The sequence below is a fragment of the Mus caroli genome, chromosome 14 (assembly GCF_900094665.2).
Source record: "Mus caroli chromosome 14, CAROLI_EIJ_v1.1, whole genome shotgun sequence".
NCBI lineage: Eukaryota > Metazoa > Chordata > Mammalia > Rodentia > Muridae > Mus > Mus caroli.
This window is the reverse complement of record NC_034583.1, coordinates 63,991,244-64,003,888: the sequence shown is the minus strand read 5'-3', so window position 1 is coordinate 64,003,888 and position 12,645 is coordinate 63,991,244. Positions and strand designations below refer to the sequence as shown.

Sequence of the window (12,645 nt, the reverse complement as noted above, 5' to 3'; positions counted from 1 at the left end):
GACCCTAGTATATCTGCTTACAGGGAACTCCTCTATCCTAGGGAAAAGGCTGACAGATACTTGGGAATCCTCCATCCCCAAATCTGAGTGTCTGTTCTTTGATTTATCTGACAGCGAAGCCTACAATCTAATCCACTCCCTCCAGTCCCAGAGAGCATCTAGCCACCTTGGTCTAGTTCCACTCTTGATTATAAGCAAGTGAATGACCACACAATTTTCAATGGAAAAACCCCTTAATATTCAAGGCACTAACAATTAAGAGCACAGAAGAAGACATCTTCAATAGGAAAGGTCTCAATATTTTTTTTTTAAATAATTGTATCAGAAAGCACTGGGATACTGTTAAAAACAAACAAACAAACAAACAAACAAACACACAAACACACAAACAGACACAAGCAGACCGGCAACCAAGACAACTATAGCACAGTGCAGTCATTAGTTTGCTGGAGGAGAAAAGTGTTAGCTAAGAGCTTGAGTAGTAACTGGAGCCACTACATAGTTGAATATTTACACAGAGCTCGACACATAGAAACACTACTATGGAGTCTTAGGAAATGAGTGGAAAGGGTACACATGGGGGTGGGAGCAGAGGCACAGGAAGCTTGGGTTTTCATCTTCAACCAGAGAGAATTCATGTTAACCAGAGTTGGGGAGCAATAAACAGCTATGCAGCATGTTGTTTAGTGAGAGGGAGTGAATGGGAGAAGGGTGGTGGTGCAAAAAGACCTGGAGGAGATTACCTCTGGGCAGGGACTTGAGGGTGGGAAATTTATATATATATATATATATATATATATAAACAAAGAGGATGAATGTTTTATTTGTTTCTCAGTGTTCCCGGTGCTTCACGGTGGGAAAACAACAGCCAACACAGCACATGGTGAAACAAAGACAGTATTCTCCTGCCTCTGACACTGTAGAATACTTCCCTGCATTCCCAATGAGAAGACACTAAGTCTCTGACCCAAATCCAGTGGTGGATATGGGCAAGTAACAAAATTATCTAAGATAATTTATATATCTTAGTTATATTGTTATATTGACTTATGAAAGTCTTACAACCAGTAGGTAGGGTCTCACCGTATAGCAGTGGCTGATTTAGAACTTGTTGTGTAGACCAACCTTGAACTAACATCTGCCTGTTGAGTGCTGGGATTAGAAGGTGGTCTGTCACCAAACCCAGCCTCATAACCACTTTTCACTGCAGATGATCTTAAGAATTCTAAACACCAGGGCTTAACTCCTAGTTTAAATACTTATTATGGTGATTATCAAAATTATTAGGAAGTTGCGGGTGGCTCTTAAGTAGCACTGTCAAGAACAGTTTCTTTCCATCAGTGTTGCTAAGTTATTTCAAGTCCTCTATTCTCCACTAGTTTAAGACAAGCATGCTGGAGCAGGTCACATCCAGTTTGATCTGGAGTGGAGGGGTGCCATGGTCTTCACATATTTCTCATATGCTTCTTCACTCATCATTCATCCAGCTCTGAAGGGTCGCTCAGTGTCATCCCTATCAGCCAACCATCTTTGTAACAGGATTTGTTGACGAGCCCTGGGTTTTCAGCAAGTGCTTTACTGACTTCAGTTACCTCTCCTGACAGAGGAGAGGAGAGCTCACTGGCAGCCTTCACACTCTCCAAAGCACCAAACTCCTCTTGTTTTTTTCAATTTTGTCCCAACTTCAGGCAGACTACAGTAAACAACATCTTCCAAAGCTTCCTGTGCAAAATTGCTGATTCCCATTGTTCCAATACTTTCCTCTGTTGTTATCCATTCATGTTTCTCTGTGAATTTACGCACTGACAGCAAAGCAGATCCGGTGCGCAGTGAGCGGAGGCCAGGGCGGTGTGCAGGCTGTAGGCCACAACCTGAAAGCTCCTCGACCCTTGCAGTGACATGATCAGAGGTCCGGAGTGGGTAACTGTGCTTCGCTTCCACCACCAGGCCGGCGGGGTGGGATATTTGTTATTGAGAATTGTTAAACTGAGTGATTTGTCAATGTGTACTGCTGAAATAAAATGAAATTAAATAGAAACCTTTAAATCAACTTTTGTGTTTTTAAAGAATAAGAGTAACAGAAATGGTACCAGGAAAAAAAAAAAAAAAAACAAAACCCTCTTACTTAGGGTGGAATGTCTCTGAGGCAAGAGACAAAATGGAAGTGTGTTTGCCCAAGTGAAGGCCAGAAAGGCCCTGAGGTTTTAGATACAGCTCTTGTTGGTTGAGAGATGAGGCGACTCTTCAAAGCCATATGCAAACTCTTCAAGGAGGAGAAAGGAGTTTTGGTGTGGAAGCCTTTTCAGTGGAGGCCAGGACTGGATTAAACCTGTGTGGTTTAGAACCTTGATGAATAACGGAAACCTTTTAGATTTCATCACAGTTTATTCTCAAACAGAGATGACGTTAAACTAGGGGAAAAAAAAAAGTAAGGAGAGGGGAAGAGACCAGTGGACATGATAGCTTTCTGTCCAGTGTTCACTTTCTACCTAGAAAAACATTTGGAAGATAGACATCCATGAGAGGAAAAAGGGAGCCCAAGGAATATGGGGATGAGAAACATCCAGTCTAGGGAGGGAGAGGCTAGTAAAAGCCACAAAGGCAAATACATTGAGAAAGAACTTGTTATAATGCTGATGTTCATAGTCTGATATCATAGTAGCACTACCATCACCATCTACAGGGAGCTAGAAAGAAACAGCTTGGACCCATGCTGCTTGCTATGCAGAGTTGGAGAAGTCTGGGGGGTTAGCTGCGTGATGTCTGCAGGGAGCCAAAAGCTCAGTCTATGGACTGCCAACTCATTCTCAGTGCCTTTGCGTTCCAAGTATGGGTAGGCACAACAAGACATACTGACCATAAAGAAACCTGGAGCATGGGTCAATACATTTGAGCTGGTGTCTGATGTCCAGAGAGGCTCACAGAATACCTCAGTCCTCTGTATAACAGGCAGGGAACAGCAGACTGTTGTGTAGCTCACACACTAGGACACCAAGGACCAGATTGAATTTCCCATCCACTGGTACAATGAGGGCTTGAATCTCAGTAAACTAATGCTCTTCGAATTAGCTGATACTATGTAGTAACATTTTAGCTGGAAGCCTCCATCCATTCTTTATTAACAACATATTTCACATGAAGAAAGACATAAGCTACAGGAGAATCAAATAGGGGCCTCTGCTTTTACTCTTTAGAATAAGGACTAGGCTTTTATTAGCACTGTTCTTCTGGTCATTCACAGATCTATGACCATAGATCATCAATCTCAATTTGATGTTATTCTTGGTTTTATTTATAGTTTCACCATGTAGACAGATGCCCACATAAAATACTGCTCTTGTTAATGAGGCCTTAAGGTTTTTGTGGTATTTTTGTTTTGCTTGGCAAGGTCTCATTCAGCCCGAGGTGGTCTTGAATTCCCTATGTGGCTAAGGATAACTTTAAACCCCTGATCCTCATGCTTTTGCCTCCCAAGTGCTCAGTTACAGGCATGCACCACCATGCCCAATTTTATGCCTCCTGACTAAGCACTCTACTAACTGAGCTACATGCCCAGCTCTGTGTCTTAGGTCTCTATCAGTATTAAGGAACATATCCTCATATGTGTCCCAGTGCACACACTTAATGAAAAATATCCTCCAGATCCTGAATTTAGGAACATGCTCATGATAAAATATTTTTGAGAACTACTAAGCTATTTTCCAAACTGGTTTTACCAACTCAAACCCATTCTAGCACCATATGTGACTCTCATGGGTCAGAGACAACCCCACCTAGGGATCCATCCCATCTGCAGGCACCACAGCCAGACACTATTGCTGATGCCAAGAAGTGCTTGCAGACAGAAATCTTTTATAGCTGTTCCCTGAGAGGCCCTGCCAACACCTGACCACTACAGATACAGATACTCACAGCCAATCACTGGACTGAGCCCACAGACACCAATGGAAGAGCTAGGGGAAGGATTGAAGGAGCTGAAGGGATTGCAACCCTAAAGGAAGAACAATATCAACTAAATGGACCACCCAGAGCCCCCAGAGACTAAACTACCAACAAAAGAGTATACATGGAGGGATCCATGGCTCAGATACATATATAGCAGAGGCTGTCCTTATCTGACACCAATGGGATGTCAGGTCCTTGGTCCTGTGGAGGTTTGAGGCCCCAGCATAGGGGGGATGCTAGAGTGGTGAGGTGGGAGTGGGTAAGTGTGTAGAGGATTGCCCTCATAGAGGCAAAGGGGAGGGGGGAGAGGGAGGATGGGATAGGGGTTGTGGAGGGGTAACCTAGAAGGGGGATATCATTTGAAATGTAAGTGAAAAAAAATGATTAATAAAAAAATAGAACTGTTCAACATCCTTAGTCAATAGGGAAATGCAAATAAAAGCTACAGTGAGATTCCATCTTACACCTGTCAGAATGGCTAAGATCAAAAACTCAAGTGACAGGTCATACTGGTGAGAATGTGGAGCAAGGGGAACACTCCTCTATTGTTTGGTGTAAGTGCAAACTAGTATAGCCACTATGGAAACCAATATGGTGCTTTCTCAGAAAATTGGCAATCAATTTATCTCAAGACCCAGCTATACTACTCTTGAGCATATACCCAAAGGATTCTCCATCCTACCACAAGGATACTTACTCAACCATGTTCATAACAGGCAGAAACTAGAAACAACCTTGATGTTCCTCAACTGAAGAATGGATAAAGGAAATGTGGTATATTTACACAATGGAGTATTACTCAGCTGTTAAAAACAATTGCATCATAAAATTTTGGGATGGAACTAGAAAAGATCATCCTGAATGAGGCAACCTAGACTCAAAAAGACAAACATACTATTCACTTACTTATCTGTGATGTCAGCTATTAAGTAAAGGACAATCATGCTACAATTCAAAGACACAGAGAGGCTAAGTAACAAGGAGGGCTCAAGGGGGAAATGCATGGATCTCCCTGCGAAGAGAAAATAGAATAGGTTGTGTGGATGAACTGAGGGGTCTGTGGGGATGGGTACAGGAGGGATCAGGTTCTGGTGAGAGAGAGGAAGGAAGAAAGAGAGAGAAGAAAAGAGGGAGAGAAGGAGAGAAAGAAAGAGGGAGCGAGGAGAGACTATGGAATTGGAGGGCGTTTGGGGGTGATGTAGAAACCTAGTGCAGTGGAAACTCCCTAGAATCTACTAGAATGACCCTAGTGAAGTCTCCTAGTAATGGGGGATACAGAGCCTGAACTGGCCATTACCAGTCAAGGCTCCTAGCAGTGTGACTGGGACATCCACTCAGCCACAAAACATTTGACCTACAATCTGTCCTTCCTGCAAGACATGCTGGGATAATGGTGGCACGAAAGTTGTGGGAGTGGACAATCCACGAATGATTCAATTTGAGGCTTCCTCTCATGACATGAGCCTGACTGGAATTAGTGTTGCCCATAGGAATATAGTGTGCATATAGGTGGAGGCCACCCACTGAGACATGGGGAAATCTATGAATAGCTGCATCCCCTACGAAATTTGACTCTTCCTTCCTCAGAAGCCTTCAAGGGCTTAGTAGCTTCTCAACTAGGAGTAGGTTCTTGGGAGAAACTTCTCTATCCATTTGGCAATTCTGACTGGCTTGGTCTCCTGCAGGTATGTGTAGGCAGTCAGCCATAGCTGCTAAAAGTTCATGTGTGCATCGGCTGTGTCATATCCAGAAGGTATTTCACAGCTCTTTCATTCCTTGGCTCTTAATTCTTTCCATCAGCTGCAATGTTTTCTGAGCATTGAATGAGGAAAGTTTGTAGGCATAAATATTTTGCAACCTACTTTTAATAAGAGCTCAATCTCTCCTCTAGCCCACCAACCAGCAGAAGTAGTGGAAGAGAAAAGTTATTAGGATATGGGCAAAGTAGACCTGTTTAGCAATAGTTCTTTGTGTGTGTGTGGGGCAAGCTCAACCTTCTTTGGCAGCAGTTTAGTCCTATAGAAAACATGAAATATGATTTAGCAGCTGTAGACCAGTCCTCTAGGCAGGCAGACCCCAGGCACGAACCAACAGCTACAGTCAAGTCCTTTCAGCAAGCAGACACCAGGCAGCTGTAGTTCAATCCAGAAAACAAAACAAAACAAAACAAAACAAAACAAAACAAAACAAAACAAAACAAAAAACAAACACCAGGCTCACCAACCTGCCTGAGGTGAGGCTGTGGAATTGGCAAGCTGACATAGGAACCTCATGAGCAGTTCCTGGGCAGGTTTCTGTCAGTGTTGGAGTTATCACAAGTTGAGCACAACAACGCTATGTAAGGCCAACCAATATATGAGTGTCTTTAGTGAAGAATAGCGAGGCGGGGCAAACCAAACCGATGCTCAGTGTCCATCTCTCACTGTCTGTGGGGTCATATTTATAGTCCTTCATCAAATGTCCTTTCACATGTCTGCTATATCCAAACATCCTTTCACCAGTGTCTGCTTTAGAAAAACAGTCTTTCATGTGTTTACTTTAGCAAGACATCCTTTCAGCTGTATGCCCGGGCAAAACATTTGACATAACTAACTTTCCAAAGAAACCAGCAATTTCCATATCAAACATTGGTATAGATGAACTGTATCATGGTCACTAATTCTTAGAACTTTGATTAGTTAAAAGCCTCCATATTAATTACTACCCACTGCAAAAGGTAGTTTCTATGAGCAAGCAGCACAAATCTGTGGGGATAAACATAAATTTTAAGAAGGTAATGTAGTAACATGACTACTTAGCAGAACACCACCAATTGATTTCTCTTAGGGCCTATCATCTTGATAGGTATTCTGATCAGGTATTCTGATCCGGTTCATAGTACCATACATGCAATACCTCCTGTGGAGCAATCCTTGATTTCAACTAGAAAATGGTTATTGTCTCAGTTTGGGTTTTACTGCTGTGAACAGACTCAATGATGAAGGCAACTCTTTCAAAAACATTTAGTGGGGCTGACTTACAGGTTCAGAGGTTCAGTCCAATATTATCAAGACAGGAGCATGGCAGTGTCCAGGCAGGCAAAGTATAGGAGGAGCTGAGAGTTCTACATCTTCATCTAAAAGAAACAGGAAAAGACTAGCTTCCAGGCAGCTAGGATGAGGGTCTTAAAGCCCAGTGACACTCCTACACCAAGGCTAGATCTCCAAATAGTGCCACTCCTTGAGACAGACATTTTGAAACCACTACAATTACTCCTATAACTGCCTTGCCAGAACTATATTGAATGTGTACAACATGCCTGGCAGGTCAGTATTGTAGCTTGCAGAGCCCAGTTCTAACTAAAACTATTAAAACGATAGAAGTCTTTTCTTATTTAGCAAGTTATCCAGAACCTTTTAACTCTAGGAAAGCTAACTAAAAGGGAGAGAGTTTCCTGGTCAGTTTGAGATTGACTTCTCGGTGTTCTACAATTAAAGTAGGTGGTGTCTTCATCAGCAGGCACTCCATCAGCAGGCATAATTAGTTATGTCAAACAACCAAGAGCAATGGCAATGTCCTGTGTTGCTGGGAGTGCTGTGGAGGCCTACCTGACCAATAACTTGTTGGAGGGATGTTGTTTCTGACTCTGAAATCTCCTTAAATAGCCCTGTCTTCTGGAAGCAGTATTGTCCGCCATGCATGTACCAACGAGCAAACTTCCTTGTTTTGTATTATATTTCTTAATTATCTTACAAACTAGTGGATTTCCATAAAGCTTCCCATTTTTGACTAATCCATGCTCTATTCGTTGCTCTCTCCTATCCCTGCTCCCCTCCCCCTTTAACCTTTAACCCACAGTATCCCCTCCCCCTCCAGCTGTTCTTTCATGGCACCTGGGTTCTGCTGTTCCCTCTAATTATATCTTACTTGGGTTGCAGGATCATAGGTTTCCATAAGTCTTTTTCATTCACCTTTCATTTTTGTTAAGCTTTCCTCTATGCCCTCATTCGTCTGCCCCTCACCGTTGATGTATGAACCCCTGTGTTCCTAATTTGCCCTCTTTACTTTCTTTTTCCCTATATTTTATCCTCTCCTCTCCCTTAATTCAACCTACATTCTATCGACTGATACGACCCTGATGAGTGTAGTAATCTTCACGCTTGAGTATTGGTAGAGTCCTGGAGCTAATTACCCAAGAATATAAAGGGTGATTGTATTTTACTTTTTTTTTTTTTTGGAAGTTCATTTCTCAAAGGGACATGGTAGTAACTACATTATTTTGCCATTGTTATTCTCTTCAGACTTCATTGTGTTGAAATGTGTATTTTTTCCTGTTGGATATTTATTTTAATAATTTGGCTGGTAATAAAAACAAACAAATAAAGGGGTCAGGAAGATGATGGCTCAGTGGTTAAGAGCGCTTGCTGCTTTTGCAGAGGACCAGGTTAGAAGACTTGAGGTTAGGGGAGGGTGGGGGTGGCAATCTAACGACCAGAGATCTGTTTGAAGAATATTACCCTGCAGTGAACATATAACCCTAAAATTTAGTATTATTTTAGGATCAAATCCTAAAGTGAAACAGAATTTACTCTTTTTTAGAAATTATTTATTAAATTTTGTGTGTTTGTGTGCTTTGTCTGCATGTCTGGGTACCTGGTACCCTCAGATTCCAGAAGAGAGTGTCAGCTACTCTGGAGCTGGAGTTGGAGATGGTGTGAGCTGCCATGGGAGTGTTGGAAATTGAACAAGGATGCTCTGGAAGAGCAACCAGAGTTCTCAACTGCTGAGCTATCTCTCCAGCCTCCAGAATTGATTCCCGATTATCTTCCACCTTTGCCTTTTCTCTGCCAGAGAGAAGAAACAGGCTAATCACACTAGATTTACCGATGAGGAATTGGCTTGAAACTTTGACCACAGGACTGCTGTTTCACAAGCTGTGACTCATCTCTACCAGTGCTCAGAGGATGTTAGGTCATCTTGGTCTCCTTTGTGCTTTCTGGTTTGAACTGAGAAATATAAAGCCTGCACCTGGGGATTCTCATTGAACATAGTTGGCCTGCTCACCAGAGTTGTTGGAGTGTGATAACCAGTTTTATCTGGTTAAACATTTCTGAGTGGACCTGTAAGGTTACTTCTGTAAGAAATGAACATTGACCCCATGGTTCTCAGTCAGGTAGATGGCTCTTCCTACAGAGGATGGACAGCCTGAAATTCTCTGCAGGCCTGAAGAGAACCTGAAGGCAAGAGAAGGGAGAATTTCCTCTTCAGCTACTTGAGCTGAGATACTGGACTTCTGTTCCTAGACTGGGGCTCATCTTTAAGGACCCTGGCTTTCAGGGCTTCAGACCTGCATTAAAACTGTACTGTTAGAACCATGGATCTAACTTCAGAGAGCACACACTGAAGTTGCCAGGGCCTTGTAACCCGGAACACAGAATTGGACAAGTGACACATGGGTAACAATAGAAATAGAGAGACTATTAAGGAAGAGAATGGCAGGTGCTGGAGAGATGTCTCAGTGGTTAAGGGCACCGACTGCTCTTCCAGAGATCCTGGGTTCAATTCCCAGCAAGCACATGGTGACTCACAACCATCTGTAATGGGATCTGATGCCCTCTTCTGGTGTGTCTGAAGACAGCTACAGTGCACAGTGTACTCACATACAGAAAATCAATCAATCAATCAATCAATCAATCAATCAATTTTAAGAAAGAAAGAAGAAAAGGAAGAAATAGAATGTCCCTATGGAAGAATGTCCCTATGGAGAATGCAAGTAGGCTAGAGAGCTAGAACAGGCCCCAAAGTTCACAACTCTTTTTTTCCTTTTCCTAATTTGGAGATCAATGAGGTTTTTTTTTTTGTTTTTTTTTTTTTTGAGATAGGGTTTCTCTATATAGCCCTGGCTGTCCTGGAACTCACTTTGTAAACCAGGCTGGCCTTGAACTCAGAAATCCACCTGCCTCTGCTTCCCCAGTGCTGGGATTAAAGTCGTGTGCCACCATGCCCAGCTGAACATGCTCTGTTTTGTTTCAAGTAACTCTGATGGGGAGTGGTTCTCAGTCTTTCTCTGTCAAATGGCTAATAGTTAGCCTTGAAGCCACCCTTTGTGCCTTACCTTCTTGCCACAGTACTACTGCCCTCCCAGGGTCTTCTCTTTGCAGACAGACATCACGAGACTTCTCAGCTTCCATAATCACATAACCCAACTCCTTGGTATATTTTTATTTGTATGTGTGGATGTAGACATAGACACAGATATGGCTATAGTCTTGGCTGGTTGATTGTGTTCCTCAGGAGAATCCTGGTTAATACACGAAACTCCATTAGTGACATGGATGGAAAGTTATAGATCTTGGGGCTACAGACATGGTGAAGTGGTTAAGAGCACAGAAGACTGTTCTTGCAGAGGACCTAAGTTAGATTCCTAATACCCATGTCAGTCAACTCACAACTGCCTATTTCTCCAGCTCCAGGGGTTCTCCGTGAGAATCTTACTCATGAATACATACCTGTTCTGTACATACATATTCTTAAAAATAAATTTAAAAAATATAGATCTCCAGTTACAATGTTAGGAGTCAAATTACTTTCTACACAGTTATATATTTCAGATTTCAATATGCTTTGCAATGGTGTCTAGTATCTGAGTCCTAGAGCTAAACATAGTATGAAGGCCAACACTCAGGAGTCTGAGGCAGGACCATTCAAAGTTCTAGGCCACGCTAGCCTGCAGATCGAAAGTCTGTCTCAGACAAACAAAGTACACACAAACAGAGTATAAATCTGAACAAGCCGTGTTCTTGTAAGAAAAGTGTCCTTTGAAGAGAAGTCAAGTGAGTTGATAGCCTGACCCAGCCTTCTGTCACTTTGCAGCTGTGTGACCTCAGTAATGACTGTTTCTCCCTTTGCCCTAGTTTTCTGTTACAGAAGGATGTTAGATCATCGACCTGGGACCTGAAGATGCTAGTCACTCTAAGTGATCAGATCTGCAGCCTGGAGAAGAAACCAGGGCGCAGCCTCCCACAGTTTAGTTTGTGAAGTAAAGAACTGGCAATCCCCACTGTTAACACCTGGATCCCAGTCCCTTTCAAATACGTTTTCAGAATATGTTTTCAGAGATTCTTCTGATAGCCCGGTTCCCCTCTGTGATGGCAATCTCTCCTCTTCTCTTGCCTTAAGCCATCTCTCCTAATGTTCTTAAGGTGTCCTTTCTGCTTGCTTATCTCAAGCTCAGAAATGCTACGATGTATTGTCTCTTCTTACACTCTCAATTTAAGGTCCAATCATGAATCCTGTGGTTGCAGGGACTAAGAAAGAACGTTTCTGGAGAGTAAAATCCTGTCTGTTCCTTTCCCAAACCGATGGTTTTAATTTCTAACAAGGAATTATAATAGTTCCCCCCCCCCGCAAAGAGTTGTTATGAAGACAAAATATATATTGGCATATAGTGGTAAAATTCTAAAGAACACAAGCTAGTCCATACCACCTGACAGTTTGTAAAAAGAAAACAACAGGGTTTTTAGTATTCACATTACCTTTTAAATAGCTTTGGGGAGCTTGCCACGCAAACGAAGTCATTAGAGAAATTTGACCTAAAGCAAACAGTCATTTTGTGTTTAGAATTCCACCCTTATTTGCTTGTTCTTTGAATTTTGCTGTCTCTACTGTGCCAAAAATAGCTCACCCTGGCATTCTCACGAAGCCACAGTGATTACGCTGACCATAATGTAGTCCTGGTCGGAAGGGAGTGCAGAGGTCTGCATTCACCCGGGAGGAGGGAGAAGCTGGCTTGCTGGAACAGCTGCAGATGACCCTTGAAGCTCCTGGAACAAATGACTTCAACTGTCTTTTGTGTAAAGGAGTGACGTCATGGAAGTCAAGGTCTCGATGACTCAAAGCTCTCTGGGTTTTCTTAAACGTGTCCTTAAATGCAGAAGGCTATAAACAGCTTCTTACCTCAATACATTTACGTACCTTCCAGAAATATGAGAGGAAAGCCATAACTGTTGCTGCAGTTTTGGGCTCTGGCAGCCTCAGCAGGCTAGGGGCTGCCACCTGATCTCACTCATCCAGTTAATGACACACGCAACGGTGAAAAGTAAAGGAAAAATTAATTCAGTTTGCCCACCCTGGGAAGAGGGACAAACCAAGAGGTTTACTGATGCATCCCCAGCCTATTCTTGAGGCTCTAACATCAGGTTTGTGTTCTAACCAAGGTCAGGGGTATGCATGAATAAGTATGCATAACTAAGCACATCTGGCCAGTGGTCCTACTTAGTGCTGATACATCGTTTCTGAGCTCCTGGCTTCTTCAGGTCTGTTCTGTATGAAATCTTTCTCAAGAGACAGACTCCCCCTCTGGCTATTGCCAGAACACCAGCCTTTTCTTTTCTGACGAAAGACTCCTAGGGAAATCCCAATTCCTTGGGGGATCCATTGAAATATCTCTCTGTAGTGTCTTCTGTGGGACAGTTAATTACAAAATCTCAGGAGAGAAAGGTTAGATACAAAAGCTGTGTGCTAAAGCCTGCAGGAAGCTTAGTGGAGCTTTGTCATTTTAGGATTTTGGAACCTGTCACCTTAACATAAAGACCTCTAGTTATGATTTGTGTTGTTTGTTTGTTCTCTTTTTCCCCACAAAGGAGAGAGAGAGAGAGAGAGAGAGAGAGAGAGAGAGAGAGAGAGAGAGAGAGAGAGAGAGAAACATACATAGAACTTAAA

At 42.6% G+C, this 12,645-nt stretch overlaps 1 pseudogene; it reads right to left on the bottom strand.

Moving 5' to 3' along the window:
- Positions 1-1,404: 1,404 nt before the first annotated feature.
- On the bottom strand, positions 1,405-1,901 carry LOC110308972 (annotated as a pseudogene).
- Between the last annotated feature and the right edge of the window lie 10,744 nt (positions 1,902-12,645).